Raw genomic sequence first — 18,263 nt, 5'->3', positions numbered from 1 at the left:
CTGGGCGCTCCATTCTGTGACAGCTGTGCCGGGCTGCATTGCAGCGCGAGAGTGGCAGGGACACAGAACTGGAGAAAGAGAGACAGAGGAACAGACACAGAGACAGCAAGAAAGATAAAGACGGAGAGAGACCAAGAGCAACAGATACAGACAGCGAGAGAGTGGGGGAGGGGAGAGATGCCCGGCTTACAGATGTCAGGCTCAGCAGCCGGAGCAGGGGCGTCGCAGCGGGAGGGGATGCGCGGGAAGGTTGGGCTCCAGAGCCCTCGCTCCGTTGCCCTCCCCCTGAGCTAGTCCGAGTGGACTTTCTACCTCTGCCCTGGAGTTGCTAACCCACGCTTGCTGTTAGCGCACAGAACCCCAGCACCCTAACCCTGGCTTCCTTCGAGTACACCCTTTAACTTGGCGCCGTGTGTGAGGTGCCCAGCAAGGGCACCCACGGGCCTCCGTCCAGGTCTGGCACAGTGCGGGGCACCCTGGCCCCCAGACCCAGTGCTGCCTTGGTGGGCAGAGGTGCTGGCTCAAAGGTGTCATCAGCAGAGCAAAGTCTCTTCTCTAACAAGAGTGACCTGCCGACCTGCTGGGGCAGTCAGAGGCTGCTGGAATTGAAGGTTTCCAGAGTGACCCTAAGTGTGGATAATTTCGAGGAAATGATCAGAATTATGTGCTTAGCCAGGGTCATTCTCATGGGGCCTGCTGAGCCCCGCTCTGGGTCCCCCCACGTCTCTTTCCCCGCCCCCACTCCAGCTCTTGATCACGGAGCCTTGGCCTTGAGATGAGCACTTAGCACACATCCCCTTGCCTCACCGCACCAGGCCTGGGAGGGGCCCCTGTCGTATGGGGTGGCCAGGTTTGGCGGGTGGTGGCCCGTGGCCCTGAGCAGAGGGGTGCTGTCCCTGCAGAAGGCAGCCCTGCCACCCCTGCGTTCATTTCACTCAGGGAAGGACCTGGGTTTCTCAGGGTGGTAGGACATCCGGCTAGGTGTGGAGGGGCACTGTCCTCCTGACCCCCTCAGGCTATTGGGAATGCAGGCCGGGCTGTGACACCCTGGCAGGCTCCTGGGACTGTGAAGCAGTTGGTCCCCCAGTGGCCCTTCACCACAGGATGGCTTCTCGGCCCCGGGCAGAGGAGGAAGTGGGGGTGCTGCCATCCAGTGTGCCGTGGCGGGGGCCACTGCTGCACAGCGCACAGCACAGAGCACGTGGGAGGGAGCACAGAGCAGGCAGTGACGGGAGTGCCTCGTACGCCTGGATTGCTCTGTCCACCCGTGACCCTGTCTTGGGCCTGGCCTTCAGCATTGGTCCTGGGGTCCGTGTTGCAGTGCCTTCCCCATGGGGCTCACATCGGGCTGCTCTCTGAGAGCAGCAGGAGAGGCAGGGGTTGCAGGAGAGTCTGGACTCTGCTCTGAGAAAACTTCCGAAGGCCAGGAGAATTTGCGGGAGTAGTGGGCTTTGTGCCCGGGTGCAGAGCTCGGGTTCTGGAGATTTCTGCAGACTCCAGCTGGCTGCCGCCTGGACAGTGTCCCCATGGAGTGGGTGACAAAAGTGAGCGCACAGAGAAGCCCTGGCTCTGAGTGGAGCAGGGGCCGGGGTGGAGGCAGGCGCTGGTCCCCGAGCTGTGCTGCTTGCCCTGGGCTGCCCTCCTACCCCAGCCCCCCCAGCCCCACCATGTCTGTATTTAAGGGTGTTTACAGATAATCATGGGCTTCGGCCCCGAAGGCAGACAGGAGCTTCCTGACAATTGCAGGGCTGCGCGCCGGGCTGGAGGTTTTTTCAGGGAACCTAGAGTCTGAATGAGCGAGTGAGCTACCTACGGGGGCTCTTTGCCAGCCTCTGCCTCCCAGGAGCCTGCAGGGCAGCAGTTTTGTGGGGAGATGGAGACGTGACCACAAGGTGAGTGGGACCCCGATATCTCAGATGGGCCTGGGGGTGGGCGGCTGTTCAGGGAAGGCTGCAGAAAGAGGACCTTGGCAGGTCCCAGCAGCGGCGGGCCTGGCAATGGCTGTTTTGCTTGGGTTGTGCTTGGAGTCTATCTGGGAGGGCACAGCCTTCTCCACTGAGGGTTCTGTCTCGGGGAGGGGACCCGGGGGTCAGACCAGGACCAGCCCCGAGCGTCTGCCCCAGAGCCCGAGAGCTACAGAGGTCTTTCGTTCTTTTGCGAATGTCGTTTTAGCCTATTACTTCTGGTCTAAAAATAAGATCCCACCTGGTCGTATTCTCATCTTCAGATTATGAGGTAATTTCCAGGAAACAATAGATCGTCACTGGTGTGCCCTCAAACTGCCTGATGTACTGTTCTTAAGCCAGGATTTGTGAAAATTCAGCCTAGGAGGCTTCCCACAGTGTGGAAGTAAGTATTTCACTGTCCAGAACCGTTATCCCAGAGGAGTCACTACAAGGGATCCTGGGTGTGTGTGCATGTGTGGGGGGTGCCTTTTACTTTTATTTGATTTTGCTTTTAGTATCATTTGTAGACTTTTGATTCTGAAAAATGGTTTGAAATTGTACAGCTTGAGGGGGCGGGCGCCCAAGGCACTGGAGAAACAAAGTCTGAGGTGGCTGTGGTAATATTCAGCTTTTGCCTTCCGAAGTTGCCAACGGTGTTCTAGGCTGCAAGGGGTCCTGGATCAGGGGGATTCTGCATCCCCATGCCTCGAGAGGTCTGCACACTGCACCTGTCCCCTGACTGGGCACAGCTGAGGAAGTCATACAAGAACCCTTCTGTGGAGTGTGGTGGGCACATTGTTCTCTGAGGGTGAAGTAGGGGAGTCTGCAAACGCAGAAGGATTTGCAAATACACAGCCTAAGAATAACACATCATGAAAAAATGGCTGGGGTTCATTCAGAGGTAGCCAGAGCTATGTTGCTTGATGAGGAGGGGATCAGGGCAAAGTTGTCTGGGAACCGCCATTCAGCTACCCCTCGGTGAACTCTCCATAGAAGCAAATATACGCAGGAAGACATTCCGCAGATTTACTGCTGTTCAACTTCACAACTTGTGCCGCTATGCTGGATAAGAAGCCCTTTTAAAATGTGCTGTTGCTTTACTGTATTTTGTCTTCCCTCCCGAAGCACACATAAGTAGCCTGGCAGTTTGCAGTTCTGTGGACACATGGATTATAGATCATTTTCTGTATTTTTAAAATTTTAACTCTTTGATTGCCAAGGAGTTGAGCCCTGTGTCAGTGCCACACGCTATCAGCCTGTGACTTATGAACATATTCTTACATAATTCAGTAGTTTTGCTGTGGGGCAACTGTTCATATCGTGCCTGCTCAGAGCGTTCTATTTTTAAAGCCTAAAATACCATTCTCAGGAGTTACTTGCATGCTCCTGCCTCCCCTGGAGTCACACGCAGGGTGCCTTAGAGTTAAGGCCACGCAGGCACACGGAGCGTGGGTGTACAAGGGCCGGGTCCTCCTGACTGGGGCCTCCTGGGACCCCAGGAATTGTGGGAAGCGGTTCTTCTTGGGTCCTGAAATGCATGAGCTGGAGCTCATGGCACTGAGCCCTGTGGTGCTATTTTTAGCTCCCCTCTCTTCATGCATCTTGACATCATTTGACAGGTCACAGCTGAGCCGAATCTGTGTGCAGAGGTTACTGTGTGCTGTAATCTGTGCTTTGTGGGACAGAAATAGGCCCTGCCTGAGTGCATCACTGTTATTCAGGGCAAAGTTGCAATGTTATGGATTAGCCTTTAAAAGACACCAAACAAAGCCCGTGCCCCTCATTTCCCCCTCCCTGTTGATTTCTGTCGGGGTGAGCACCTGGAGGGGCGTGCTGTTCATTCTGCTTCAAGGCTGGAGTCCGGGGAACAGTGGGCTGCAGTGTGGAAAACCTGGGTCAGAGTGCGCCCACTTGTGGGGTCTCTGAGTCCCAGACCTGGGGTGGGGAAGGAGGGATTGTGCTTTCTCCGCAGGTCTCGGGGAGATTCAGGTGCTACGCTAGGACCGTGCCTGGTAGCACAGACCTCATACTGCATGGGGCGGACGATGCCTCAGTCTAGAAAGCCAGTTTCAGACAAAGATGAAGTTGCCTGGAAGAGAAATTGAAGTGTGAACAAACAGGGACTACGTGCTGGAAGACTGAGGGAACCCCTGACAGTGTTAGATGTGACGACGTTACTCTGGGAAGGGGAAGAACCAGGTGTCTAGGGGTTAAGTGCATGGCAGAGACTAGTGGCGCTGAGGTGCTTGACAGGACACGGGGTGTGAGAGAAGAGCGTGAGACCATCTGAGGAAGCCGTAGAACAAGATGACCAGTGGCTGGGGCTTTGGACTCCACGCTGTCCTTAGTACTTTTCTTCCTGTTCAAATATCACGTGAGCAGGGGCTGGGGATGTAGCTCAGTGGTGCCAATTTCTGCTTCACAAGCACAAGGTCCTGAGTTCGATCCTCAGTATCAAAGAAACCATATGAGTGCATTAAATGCAGTCATAGACCTTAGGGGCAGGGAATGTGGCAAGGTGGTAGAGCACTTGCCCGGCATGTGTGAGGGTTTCCATTCCGTTCCTTAGAGTTAGACGCTGAGGCTTGTTTGTGTGTGCATAACCATGGGCAAAACAGACCACGGCCAAGTGGCTCAGAGCGTGTGGGCGTCTGTGTGGATGTCGGCACGTGTACACTCATGCTCTGCACACAGGTTCAGGGAGTGCCCTTCCCTCCCCTCCCTCTCCTCCCCTCCTTCTGGCTTCAACTTGTTTTTTCCTCCTTTTTTCTCCCTTTCCCTTTCCTTCTCTCTTCCCTCTGTCTTCTTTTCTTCTTGCTGTCTTCCCCCTTTTTTGTCTCCCTGCCTCTAGCTACCTCCTGGCCACCTCCCCAAGCTGTGTCCCGGAGGAGTCCATCTGGGGAAGTTACCGCAGCTTCTCAGACAGAAGTTGAATCCTTGCAAGTTATCAGTTTATCCAGGTTTGGGGGCCTTGGCCTGGCCTATAAATAAAGGGTTACCGGGGGCAGAATCTCCCTCATTGATTTCTGTATTTTCTAAGACTGCTTTCTAACAGACTTGAGGCATCGAGGCAGAAAACCACAGGTTTATAGGCTGAGAATGTCTACGCTCTGGCCTACTACAGGGAAAATTTACCGTCCCGATGCTCTCTGGTTTGCTATTGTAGTAGTCATACTGTTCATTATACTGTTTTCCCCCTATCTTCCTTACATTCACAGAATTGGTAGAATACTTTGAGAACCATAGTAGTGACCATCCGGGGGTCTCTGTAGGAATGTCACAGGGCTCCGGCCCAGATTCAGAGCCACTAATATTCACCTTAACAACGCGACAGGCTTGTGGATAGGATGGATGATGCAGATTCATGAACTGTTAACACTGTGGCCGGCCTCCTCTGAGGCAAGCAGAGCCCCTGGCAGTAGAGCTCCCGAGAGCCCACCCCCAGGGAAGTGTGATGCCGATCTGCTCCAAGAACTCAGCTCCTTCTTACAAAGCTCACAGCCCAGGCCTTGCACAGGTACACTCGGGTCGGAACCCAGCCTCTTAATTCGGCCCAAAGGGTGTGCACACCCTTCTGGCTGGGGGATAGGGAGGGTGTGATCATAGCTGACCTGATCCCAGCCCCCTGAGCTCATACTCTATGGGCGAGATGGGCAAGGAGGTGACTGGCAGGCAGTAAACTGTCCCCATCACCTACGTGCTGGTGATAAGCACCACGGAAATGAACATGAAAGTAGGACAGGGCGAGGAGAGCTACTGGAAGAGTGGAGGCAGACAGGTGAGTATTAAATGGAGTGTCAGGGTGGGCGTCACTAAGGAGGCGACGTTTGCACTAAGACTTGAAGGCAGTGAGGAAATGCGCCAGGTGGGTATCTGGGTGAAGAGGCTGCAGGACACTGGGGATCTCCAGGGCCAAGACTCCCAAGTGAGAGCCCAGCGGGTTCCGGAAACAGCAAGGAGCACGCGGTGGCTGGAGTTGCACGCAGTCTCAGGGAGGAGCAGGAGAGAGAGGCGGGGGCTTCTGCTCTGAGTGATGGAGCCATTGGAGGGTCTGAAGCTGGGAGCGTCAGGACCCATCACTGTAGAGGTCTCAGCTGCGGTCCGGGCACCGGGGTGTGGTGCAGAGGCCCGGGGGAGACCGAAGCGGAACTGTGGCCGTGTTAGGCTTCAGATGTGTGTGAGACATCCGCGGGGGGTGCACACGATGGCCCCTGGCCACGCTGACCGGGGGCTAGGAGAGAGGGCTGGGCCGACGCAGGCCCTTTGGGAGGCCATGGCCATGCACAGCTGAAAACAAGCAACTGTGCCTTTTCCCAAAAGTACTCATTTGTCTGCCACTTGGAGACCAATTTACTGAATATTTTATTTCAATCTAAGTCCTTTTTTTAACCTAAAAGTCTCATTTTAAAAGAACTCTTATGTTGCAACTTTAAGTGGAAATTCAGTATCACTTGCCTTTGATAAAAAGTAATATGAAGTAAAATAGTGAATACAAAGCAACACTTGGCGGACATGATCTCCTTCCAACAGGTCTGAGTCAGAGGAGCCTCTGTTTCAGGCCCGCAGACAGATATCACCCTGTCACAGTCACAGCAGCACGTCACTGTCCTCCTGATGTTCTTGGGAGGTTAGAGAAAACTGGAGAGAGACTGACTTCTGTTATGTTGTTCTGGGCCCGAGGATTCCCAGGTCCCCTCATGACCCTGTTTCCCTGCCCGGCCCTCGAGGAGATGCGCAGTGAAAGCAGCTGGTTAAATGGAGGCTGTGTCAGCCGAGGGAGGTGTGGTCTGGCCTGCCTGCTACCAGGTCCCGGGCTCACTGAGGACCCTGCGTCTCTCAGAGGACACTGGCAAGCTGGAATTTGCAAGAAGAGTGATGGCTGTTTATTTGGCTTGGGCACAACAGCCTTGGAAAGGGAATTTGCTCCCTGTAGTTCCAGAGCACGGCCCTGGGAAGGGTGAGGCAGAGAGGTATGTGCTGAGTATGAGCTTCCTCTCAGAAATCTCACCGGTGCTCAGCATTTTCTAACTCAGTAATCTCTGTCTTCGGGGGAGTTTCTTTTTCCTGTTTGTTTATTTTAGGTTGCAGACTTTCGTCAGGGCCTAGTGAGCCAGAACTGACCTTTGCCACTGCAGAATGAGGCAGCAGGCACTGCGTGTGTGGCCCTGTGTGTCCTGAGCAGGTCGGGCTCCAGAATGTCCCACCGAGTGCTGGCCTTTGTCCTGAGGAGACTTTGTGCAATCTCCTCTCGGACGAGAAAGGTGGTCTGCACTTATGTCTGGAAGTGGGGCACTCTCTGTTATCTGGGGTCCAGTCTTGGCTGCTGGCGAGGGAAGGAGTTTGCTGTCCTGAGAAATGTGCAGAGTTGGGCTGCTGCCCACATGGGAAGTGGCATCGGGTCTCTGTGGTCCTTCCTACTGTGTGGGACGTTGTGTCTTCCTGGAGCTCTCCCGCAGGCTCCTGGAGCCCCTCACGCCTCCCCTGGGCGGGGGGCCCTGGAGAATAGGTTCTGCTGTCCCGGGGCACCACCACGGCCAGTGCTGTGTGGCATGGGGGGGCACTCGGGAAGTGCTGGATGAGAGGATAGGAGGAGAGAAAGCATCTGCCAACTGTGCAGCCCCCGGTCACGGAGTGGGTGTCTTGGCTATGAAGTTCAGTCCCTACCGGAACTTACAGAGTTACGTGGCCCCTCTGCCAAGCATGCCCGTTCCTGGCCCTCCAAACCCCGACCGTGCTGCCAGGCCCCTGCTTCGTGTAAGCTTCTCTCCCAGTCTGCCTCCCTTCCCGATCTCAGAGTGGCCTCACCAAGCCACTCTCGTGGACCCTCAGCACCTGTGCCGGCCTCTTGAAGGACTCTCTGATCCTGCCCTTGCTTCGCTGCGGTTGCTTTCTGCCCAGTAGCTGGGGAGGCCCCACGTGCCTATCAGACCTTGTGCTGTCCTTGCTCCCATTGCCCTTGGTGCAAACCCCAAAGCCCCAGTGTGGCTCCCAAGGCCTGCCTCCCTTGCCGTCCCTTCCTGGGCGCAGTTCTGCCTAGCCTGGTGGTCGTGGCGTGGATTCAGGATCCTCAGCTCTCTGGGTGTGAGCCCTGGAGCCACTGCCCGTGGGCTCCCTGACTCTGTCCTGTGCTTTCTCGTCTGTAAAGTGGCAGTGAGATGATGAAGTCCCATTCCGTGGAACGGTGTGCTAGAGTGGAGGTGTTGGTGCTGACACAGGCCCCACATGGGTGCTTCCTCTCCTCTCACCTTCTCTCCCTGCTGCTGGCCGCGCCCCATCCCCTCTGGGCTTTTCTTCTGTTCCTTGAGCTTGTCAGACTCTTGCCACCTCAGGTCCATGGCCCTTGCCGCTTCCTCTCTCAGGACATTTGTCCCCAGCTCATTTCCTGGTCAGCCCATTGGGTCTGGGGCTGGAGGTCACCTTCCCTGGGGACCCTATCTAAAGTGGCTTCCACACCCTACATCCCCTGTCACGGTCAGCTGTGCTTTTGTTTATTGGTGTGTGTGTTTTCCCCAGCCAGGACTGTCCCTACCCAAGAGTGGCCCCCTTGCCCTTTGTCACCTACACCCCAAGGCCCTCAGTGAATGTGGGCCGGCTAGAGCGGCACAGGTGCTCAGCCAACAGGGGCCGTGGGCCGTGGGCTGTGTTCTGCCCCTAGCTTTGCCTGGGCGAGTGTTTCTCTTCACATCCATGCAGTGCCAACACCAACAGCAGGAATTTCTCCTCATACCGGTTGGCAGGTGCCCTCTGCAAGGTGTCTGTTCCATTCCCGAATGACAGTGAGAGGGAGGAAGAGCAGTCAAGATCGTGGACCTGGTGCCTGGCAGTGCTGCCCCGAAGTGAGCCTGGCACTACTATCTATTAGCCGGGTGACTTTGACCAGCTTTGTCTGAGTCCTTACTTAGCACCTCAGTCTCCTCATCTGTAAAAGTCAAAATAGATGATAGTAACTCTCTTTAGGATTGTAGGGAAGATTGAAGGAGGTGGTCACACTGAAAATTCTCAGACAGTGCCAATACCTGTGTGGTGGTAATTTCTCCGTAAATGTGAGCTGCTTGGTGGCGGTGGTGATGGTGGTGATTGTGATGGTGGTGGTGATCGTGGTGAGGATACCAGTGGCAGCGGTGTGGATGGTGATGGTGATGGTCGTGGCGGCAAGGACAAGAGCCGTGACAATCACTGCGGTGTGGTGACAGCGTTGGTGACGTGGGTGCTGACGAGGACAATGTGGTTGCCTTGCAGTAGATATCAACATATGCGATAGAGTAGAACTCGACAAGATACTAGAAGGTTGACAAAAGTGAAGCTAGGGCGTAGGAGGCGTTCACCAGGGAGTGGGTATAAGATGAACGAGGCAGCCCTGGAAATGTTCTTCAGCTGTGCCGAAGCTGGTGGAAAGATCGCTATTTCTTAATATGGACAGTGGCCCCCGGGGGTTCTAGACGTGATTTTGGACCAGCGCTTCTCACCGGCTCTGTGGCATAGCCCATTTTAAGATTTCTAATTTGTAACACCCTGATACTTTAATTAATGTGGAGAAAAATATGGTCATATCTCACCCTAAAAGGAAGAAAGGGTATAGACAGGTAACCGGGGCAGATACTTACCTTGTTGTCCTTAGCCAGAAGCGCCTCCCAGATGGACCGCAGTACAAGGGCTCCAGTAAGTAACACCGTCAGATGTAACTCAGGGCTTTGAACATCCTGGAATCCCAGGGTCAGATGGCTGTACCCGGTGCATTCTCTTTTAGTCTTCTGGTTGTACATATCGAGGAGAAAGTGTTTGTTTGTTTTGTTTTGTTGGTGGCTGATGTGTCTTTGACATTGAACCCTGGCTGATTTCCCTTTTCTAGCAAGCAGAGAACAGTTTCCGGCATGGAGCCCTGGAAGGGCACAGTTTCTTGCTAGAATGAATTAGTTACATTGAATTGTGTCCATTGCATTTATCTTGTGGCTATTTTAACATTTCTGGTGAAATGGATGCCGATTTTCCAGTTAGAGTCAAGATGTGAAGTTTCTTTAAAGAGTAAATGTGTTTAGGTGCCCAAAGTAAGTTGCCTTAAAATATCAATGATTATGCAGCTGAGGGTACCTGGGAGTGGTACGGGAAGGATTCTGAACAAATTTGAAGGGAGCCTTGGAGGAAGGCAGGGCCCAGGAGTGGGAATGGAGGAGCTGAAGTTTGGGGCTATGCAGGCTCCTCCCTTTTGTCTCGTGGAGGACAAAATTCAGAGCCCTGCCCCCTCATGCCACGCATGTGCTGTTTGAAAACCCACAGAAAGACACCGTTTTTAGTGCCAGACAAGCATGGTTGGCTTTACTTGTAGGATCCTGAGAATATGGTGAATGATCATATTTCTCTTTTTACTGATATCGCTAGGAAGTCCAGCCTCCAATTTCAAATCCAACCTCCTATGCCTGCACAGAATCCTATAGTCTGTATATATTCTGTGTTTAAGACTCAGGGGTCCAAGAATTTTTTTCCTGTCATTTGTTTTCTCCCTCGCCTTGCCTTGATTTTACTTTTTGATTTACCTGCCATATGTATTATAAACCATGGTAGCAGATAGAAGTTACCTTACCCTCTTTGTTGGAATATAGTGAGGGTACTGAATAAATAAATCATGATGAAACTGTTTCCTTAAACTGCAAGGTTAGGGCAACTCTTACTGGGGATAGTTTAACCTGATCAGGACACAGAGGCAAGCAGGAATTGCAGGAAGCGAGCTTTGTTCCCGAGCCTTGGGCTGGGTGATGTCACGGCTGTTCTGAACACTAATTTCTATTATTTGGTGGTGCTCATATCTCAGGCCTCTATTTAAGATACAACATAGACCTCTCCAAGGCACACATTTGCATGCTGCGTGGGCCGAGGTGCCTGGCTTCGCTCTCTCTATACCCACGCCATCTCATGGGTATTTTTAAATGCATGTTGTAGGAGCCAAGTTCTCTGTTGTGTGCGAGCTTATCAGGCTTATCGTGGTGCTGAGAGTTGCAGTGTGGTTCAGTAAGAGCCAGGGCCAAGGCCAGCGCACAGGAACTCACCTGGGGGAACTGCTCAGAGGGCGCGGCTCCTCAGCAGGGCAGAGCCCAGCTCCCAAAGACAGAATAGCCAGAAGCTCGAGGTAGACCTTAGGGCAGGACTGGAGGGTCCGTCGGAGGCCAAGTGAGGAGAGTCACGCAGCCGGGGGAAGACAGTTTTGAAGATCCTAGAGGGGAACATTGGCAGCCAGGCCTGGGGACTTCTTGAGTCTGCTATTTTATGAGGGTTGTTAGGGTCTTCACGGGGGTCCCCAGGGCTCTGCTTGGAGTTGAGGGGCACGCTGAGCCCCCCTTCTCTCTCCTGTCTGATTTGTTCAGCTGTTCCGGCGCTGTGTAGATGAGTTTGGATTCCAAACTTAGCAGCTGAAACAGATCTGAACCCCCATGAGGGCCCTACTCTTCATTTGACAGGAAGGGAAATTGAGGCCCAGACGGAGACCCCGAGCTGCAAGCCCTGGTCCTGTTGCTGGCAGAGATGGTGGGGCACTCTGCCTGGCCGGAAACCTGAGAATAAACCCTCTCTGCCGTCCTCCTCTGTCCCCACCCCTGCAGACTCAAACCCATCTGCTTCTCTTTGCCTCAGCCCCTGATGCCAAGCACAGACCCTCCCGTCCCCCGGAAGAAAGCAGCTGCATCCTGACCCTCCCCACTTCCTCTCTTAGGCCTGCTAATTGGGCTTCTGCTGGGTAATTGGAGTGATTCTTTTAAGCCTCAAATCTCATTTATGCCAGTAGCTCCCCCCACCCCCAATTCCCATCTTGCTTAAAATTTCTCTCTGGTCCCCCAGGGCTTGTATTAAAAAACAAAAACAACAAACAACTAAAATAAACTAAACACTGAAAATAAAAATAAAATACCAACCTCCTCTCCAGGCCAGTGGGACTCACCTGCACTGGCTCTGCCCCGACCCTTAGGCCTCATGATGGCTTGAGGGTTCCGACCTCAGGGCCTTGACACACGCTCTAACGTGCATGGAACTTTAACCTATGAACTCTACCCCTGAAGCATGCACAAAAGACCGCCCAGCTGTGTTCTACTCACCCACCCCTCGTAGCCCAAGCTTCACATCCTCAGGAAGCTGCCAGGTCCTCACATGGCTTCCTGTCAGGGGTCCTTGGCCTGCCCTGGGCTCATTTTGGGGGGACAAATACCCATCGTCAAGGGCTCAGCTGGGAGCTGTGTGGGGCTCTCTCTCACCCACTGGCTGTGAGCTCTGCACAGCGGGCTGGCCCATCTTCTCAGCCTTGTGTCCCGCCCTCAGCACGGTGTCCTCCGAGGTGACTTCTGGTGTGCAGAGAAGGGGCTCCTGGTCCGAGCTCCCCTGCATGGGGTTGCTGAGCTCCTGCTTTGGGGCCCCTGGGAGAGGGAGCTGCCTCCAGCTTACTGCCGCCTGTTTCCTGGAAGCGGGCTGGTGCTGATGCCAATAACGGACGTTTAGCTAAGCAGCTGCTCTGTCCGTGCTGCCAGAAGCACCCTGCGTGTGTTGGTGTAGGCCGGACAGCAGAGCACCGCTGGGTGAGTCTGGAAGGAGCAAAGGAGGTGAAGGCTAGCTTTGGAGAGCTGTGAATGAGGCTCCTGGAAAGGGTCTTTGCTCAGGAGGTGGCAGAACTGGCTGGGGCTGAGACTGTCGTGGAAAGCAAGCCTCTTGGAACCCCGTCCTGAGTCAAACGATGGCTTCTTCCTGCCCCGCGTGTTCAGGGGAGACCACCTCTCCCACTGTTGGACCCCTTCTCAGATTGTCAGCAGCTGGGCTTTCACTCTGCCCTGTTTTATTGCGAGTCTGTTTCCCTCTATCTCTGCAGACCCGTACACTAGGGCTTTGGCCCTTTTTCTGAGACATGAGTGGTAGTCATTTTTTCTTGTTTTGGGGCTAGAGTATGGGCTTTGCTTAGAGTGATTTTTGTCATGTAGGTATATTTGTTTTTACGTGGGTAAATTTATGAAATTTTTCTTCTTTTGTGGCTTCTACGTTTTGTGTCATAGTTAGGATTTCTCCACTTCAAGAGTATTTTTTTAAATGTCTCCTTTTACTCTTTTTATATCTTCACTCTTTATATTTAAAGCTTTGTTCAGTATGGAACTTATTTCAATATAAAATGTGAGGGGCGGATCTGACCTACTTTTATTCCAGATTTCCACCAATTGTCCTAACCCCATTTATCGAATAACATGGTTTCCTTGGATTTTTATTGGCCCTTTCATAGCTATGTTAAATTTCCACATGTTTTGGGTGTATTTTTAAGATCTCCATTTTGACTCCCTGAAATCTGTTTATTCTTGGAGAACAGCCACATTGTTTTAATTATTATCATTGTGCTATATGTTTAACTAGTAGAGAAGTCTGTGCCCATCATTTCTTATTTTATTTTTCAGTCTTTTCCTGCTTCTTGCTTTTCACATAAATCCTGTTCTATTAACCATATATCTTAAATCACCGGTAACGTTTGTGGAATTTTAGGCACATGAGAATCATTGACTTTTAATACTTGAAAGATGTTTCAGTAGTCTTCTAACTTTCATTTTCCAGAGAAAGCACAATTATGTCAAAGTAATACTGTGAGTTTGGGGTAATGATAAACCAGGGAATCCACACCCCTGACCCGTTTCCATCTCCCCACCAGGAGCCACTGGATTTTCACCCCTTCATCTAGGGCAAGCGCTCACGGGGTTCTGGGAGCTCACTGTGGCCCTTTGAGTCAGAGTGGCCCTTGGGTTTAGGATGGAGCTGAGGGACTTGGGGTGCACTTCTATTTCAGAGGCAGGCCCCACCATAGCCAACACCATTTCTTGGTTTCAAATGTCAGTGTGGGAAGTCAGTTCTTTTAGGAATGGCTCCAGCGTCCTATGGGAGAATCTTACTCGTACCCTAGGGATGGTGCCAAGCAAGTGCAACCTCCAGCCCAAGGAACAAAAGCCTCAGGAGCGCTGGCCCAGTGGCGCTCCTGGGCTGGAATGGCAATAAACAGAATTGGCGACAATCCAGAAGGTCGCCCAAGGCTCAGCTCCCGAGGTGTCCTTGTTTATACTCACTCTGATTTAGCATCAGCCTATAAATAGCGTCTGGCCAATTGCCCAGGGAGGGTTTGGACTGTGTCTTGCCTGAGGCTTTGTGGTCAGGCACGAGTGACCTCAGAGGAGGCGGAAGGTGAGGGCAGTGGATGCTGCTGTGGATAATATCTGCAGCTAAAGTTTCGGAGAACATGCTTGACCTGTTCTCTGCACTCTGCTTGAGTTAAGCCTTTAGTCTTCAGTTAGCCCTTTGAGGAAGGTGCTGTTTTATCCTCATGTTGCAGATGAGAAAACTGAGCCCTCCGTAAGGGCAGAGTCAGTGTGAGGACCCAGAGCCGCTGGGTATCTTCAGGGCTGCGCCTCCCCTGTGTGTGGTCGTGTGGTGAGAATTGAACTCATAGAGTCTTGATTAGAATCTCAGCTCTGTCCTTTATAACCTCTGGCAACTTACTAACCTGCAGCTAAGTATCTTCCCCTTATGAAGTCAGTCGATGGGATTTGGTTTATAGTATGTGAGGATTAAATGAGAAAATGAACATAAAGCTTTTAGAACATTGCCTGGCACAAGTAGATAGTAAGAGAAGAGTAATGGTTTTTATTGATCTGGTTAATGTTTCTAAGCCTCGGTGTTCTCATTTGTAACACGAAGGTGTCACTTTACACATTGAATGTGACACACTGTTTGGGTTTGGCTTAGTTCAAGGATCTGGGGGACCATGTCCTCGTCACTGCCCCCTGAGTGATTTGGAGTGGATAACCTAGCTTCTGTGTACCCCACTTGCCTCCTCTCTAAAGTGGGGGTCCACACAGGAGCAGACTCAGAGTTTTTGAAGATCAGTGAAAGATGCACACAGCCCATGTGAGGCCATGGTTCCCTGTACCCCCAAATTAACATTACGTGGACACATTCAACTTCCGTACATGATCGTTCCCTCCCCCTTCCTTTTCTTTGTTGTGGGAATCTTTAAAAACACTTACAGAGCTTGGAGTTAATTCAAGGGATCATTAACTAGTTTTAGGTTGGCCTCTTTCATGTGGGGTGAATTCTCAGGTTTCCATGACACCGAGACGGGGCTGACAGACTTGATGTTGGGATTTGCAGTGCACGCCATGTATCGGTTCTCTCTGATAACAAACTCCCCAAGAACTGAGAGTCTGGAGGCAACCCTTGTTTATCCGCTTGCAGTTTTGTGTGTGCACATTCAGGCTGGGCTCAGCTGGATGGTTCTTCAGACCTTGGCTGCATGTCTGGCTGAAGTCTGGATAGTGCTGGCTGAGTTTGGCATCTCTCCTGAGTGTCAGGCCTTGGCTGGGATACCTGGGATGACTCAAATCCATTTTTTCATCCTGGGCTTGTTCTCACGGGGAAGGAAGAGCCCCAGGCAGAGGAAATGTGCAAAGCCACATTAGTTCTGGGCTCCCCCATCTCCCCAGAACTTTTGCTTGATGCTGTTCGTGACATGAGCCCAGGGCCAGCCCACCCTCAAGGGAAGAGGGAACAGACTTCCTTCTGGTAGCAGTGTGAGATCTGTTGCAGAGGAGCCTGGCCTAGGAGATGAAGCCACATCTCTGCGGCTGCTGCAGTCTACCACACTAACTGCACAGAGGCTGGTAGCCCTGTGTTTTCTGTCCTGTGAGGTGTTGGTTCTCCATGCACAATGTCTCAGGCTGGAGTCTGCAGAGATTCAGACCCCTGTCTGTAGGCCTATTTATCCTTCCTCTCTGTCATGATGAGGCCAGATGAATCCTGAGAACATTGTCCTTTAGGTGAATGGCTGCACAGGGACATAGACCATCAGAAGGGGTGTGGTTCTGGTTTCTTTTTTTTTTTTTTCTCCCTCTCTCTGCTTTGTCACATACTTGTCAAATGCACAGTGAGTGTACTTGTTTTCCTTCCTAAACTATAAGCTCTGGGAGACAGGACTTTCTAGGATTTACTATTGTATCTTTAGCACCTTACAGTTACCATAAATATGAAGGAAGAAGGAAGGAAGGGGGGAAGAGACAAGGAGAGCGAAATAGAGAAGGAGAGAGAAATGAAGAAGGAGAGAGGAAAGAGGATGTCAGGAAGTTAGGCAGCCATTTAGGTAAGAAGAGAGCCCACAGGGAAGGAGGAAAGAAAGATCTGAGGATAAGTGTTAGAAAAGAAGAAGGTGATGAGAGAGAAAAATGAAATTGTCCTTCAGTAAGCTATAGCTATAGATTCAAGAGCAAACACTTGCCTTTCTGAATCCCCTGTCTCATCTGTACACTGGGTACCTAGAGAACCTGGCTTTTCATGAATCAATGCATAGAAAGTTTAAGAATAGTGCTCGTAGCTGGTCACTCTAGGTGCTATTCTCACTCCTGGTGACGGAGACCCCAGTGCCCTATCCTGGAAGACAGAGCAGTCTGTATAGGATGAAATGCCGTGGGTCCAAGGGGCACTACAGGGTCTTGGGGGGCCTCGAGGGGATGCAGCAGCCTGACGCTCCTGGGGCTGGATGCAGTGTGGTGTCCCTGCCAGGCTTGGCTATAGGCAGAGTGGTCAAATGTCCACAAACTTAGGAGAAAATATACCAGAGCAGCCTGTGAGTCAGATGCTCCAACTGTCTCACCACTCCCCCTGAGGCTGCAGACACGAGAAAATCAGTGTCCGCCCAAACGGCCCCTCCACCAGAGGCGAGCACGGCTCACATCCCGCACTAGCTCATCTCAGTATCTTTTCCTACTCAGACGGTGCAGGTATAGATCCTGTGGACAAAACTAAAATCGAACCATCAGTGTTATATCCTGTGTTTTTTTAACTTAACATTGTTTGTGAACATTTTCTTATCGAGTGAGCAGTTTTGGGTCAGGCATTTTTCAGGTCATCTTTGGCTATTTGGGGAAGAGTTCAGTGAAACCATTTCTGTAACCATTACTGACAGACTTTTCTGTGCCTCCGTGGATTCAGAAGGACAGCAGATACTCTGGGTTACATGCAGGAGAAATGCTTCAGAGGCTTTGGGCTAGAAATAGCAAGTGAGGTCAAAGCAGGGCCGCTTCGAGGTCCTGGAGTGCGCAGGACTGCAGCCTCTGACAGAGTGGCCTGGGGGTGCTGCTCCTAGGAACAGACACAGCTCAATCGAAGCCAGCAGTGCTCAGCCTTACGGTCGCTCGGCTCCCACAGCACGCCGCCCACGGGGAGTGGGATCGCTGGGATGACCTGTGATGCATGGGGGTCTCTTTTCCACAGGCCGAGCCATCACCGAGGGAAGCCTGCTTGTTTCCCCTGAGTGGCCAGGTGGGCGGGAGTCCATCTCACTCCCCCAGCTTGCTCCAGGGCCTCATCCACATGCTCCTTGCACCTAAGCAGAATTGTGTTTCAGTCGCAGAGCACTTGTGTGTCAGCCAGTGATGCTGAGAAGGCCAGACGTGACTTGGAGAACACTAACAGGCAGCCCCACCATGCTCCGCCTTCGCCAGGCCTCTTGGGCAGCTGCCCATGGAGAACCCAAGCCATTGGAGTGGGCCCCAAATAGTATTTGAACATGAGATTGATGGTGCCAGATCTGCTTCTGTGACCCTTGGAGATCCATAACCTTCCTCCTCAGCCTCATTTTCACTTGCCCCAAATCATGCTTGGGTTTGGGAACAGAACAGTCCTTCCAGTGGAGTCTCTGCTCAGTAGGTAGATGGAAAGAGAATCTATTGGTGATGATTCACAAGAATATCACAGGCAAACAAAATCACTGTGATGCTTCTCAGACACCTGGGCAGAGAGAGTCCCAACACGATCGTCCCCGTTAATGCTCGCTGGGGCTCAGTGTAGCAAGTAGTGTCCCACTTAACAGGTGACAAAAGTGAGGCTTAGGCCTTTCAGTCCATCCTCTTGGAAGTCTGAGCAGGCACCCTGGCACCCAGGTCTACACAGAGCCTGTGTGAGAACATACAAACCCTGCGACCTCAGGGTCTGTTTGCTTTCTGCTGAGCAGAGGAGCCCTTCAGACTTTACTGAGTGCTACTTGTCTTAGTCATTTTCTCATCATCAGGGAAAACACCTGACTCCTGCAACTTTAAAGAGGAGAAGTTTATTTTGATTCACGTTTCCAGTCCATGGTCAGCTGGCTGCAACATAGAAATGGCTCGGCAGAGGGGCAAAGTGGAGGAAACTGCTTATGCCATGGCGTCCAGGAGGCAGAGGAGAAGTGAGGAGCTGGGAAGGGAGACTCACCGTCCAGGCCACCCCACCCACCCCCGGGGCCTGCCTCTTCCAAGGGAGCGGGCAGTGGCTCAGTCTCGTTCCCAA

At 52.4% G+C, this 18,263-nt stretch overlaps 1 protein-coding gene across 1 annotated transcript in view; it reads left to right on the top strand.

Annotated features, from left to right (window-relative positions):
* Positions 1–6,901: 6,901 nt before the first annotated feature.
* Phactr3 (phosphatase and actin regulator 3) overlaps positions 6,902–18,263 on the top strand; it is a 126,419-nt gene continuing 115,057 nt past the window's right edge. Inside the window, exon 1 of the mRNA XM_010637426.2 lies at positions 6,902–6,916. The gene's annotated coding sequence lies outside the window, so the exon portion shown is untranslated. The remainder of the gene's footprint in view (positions 6,917–18,263) is intronic.

This window comes from Fukomys damarensis, unplaced genomic scaffold, assembly GCF_012274545.1.
Source record: "Fukomys damarensis isolate Sample0158 unplaced genomic scaffold, DMR_v1.0_HiC HiC_scaffold_22, whole genome shotgun sequence".
NCBI lineage: Eukaryota > Metazoa > Chordata > Mammalia > Rodentia > Bathyergidae > Fukomys > Fukomys damarensis.
Note: the sequence above shows the minus strand (reverse complement) of the source record. Positions and strands in the feature narration are given on the sequence as shown.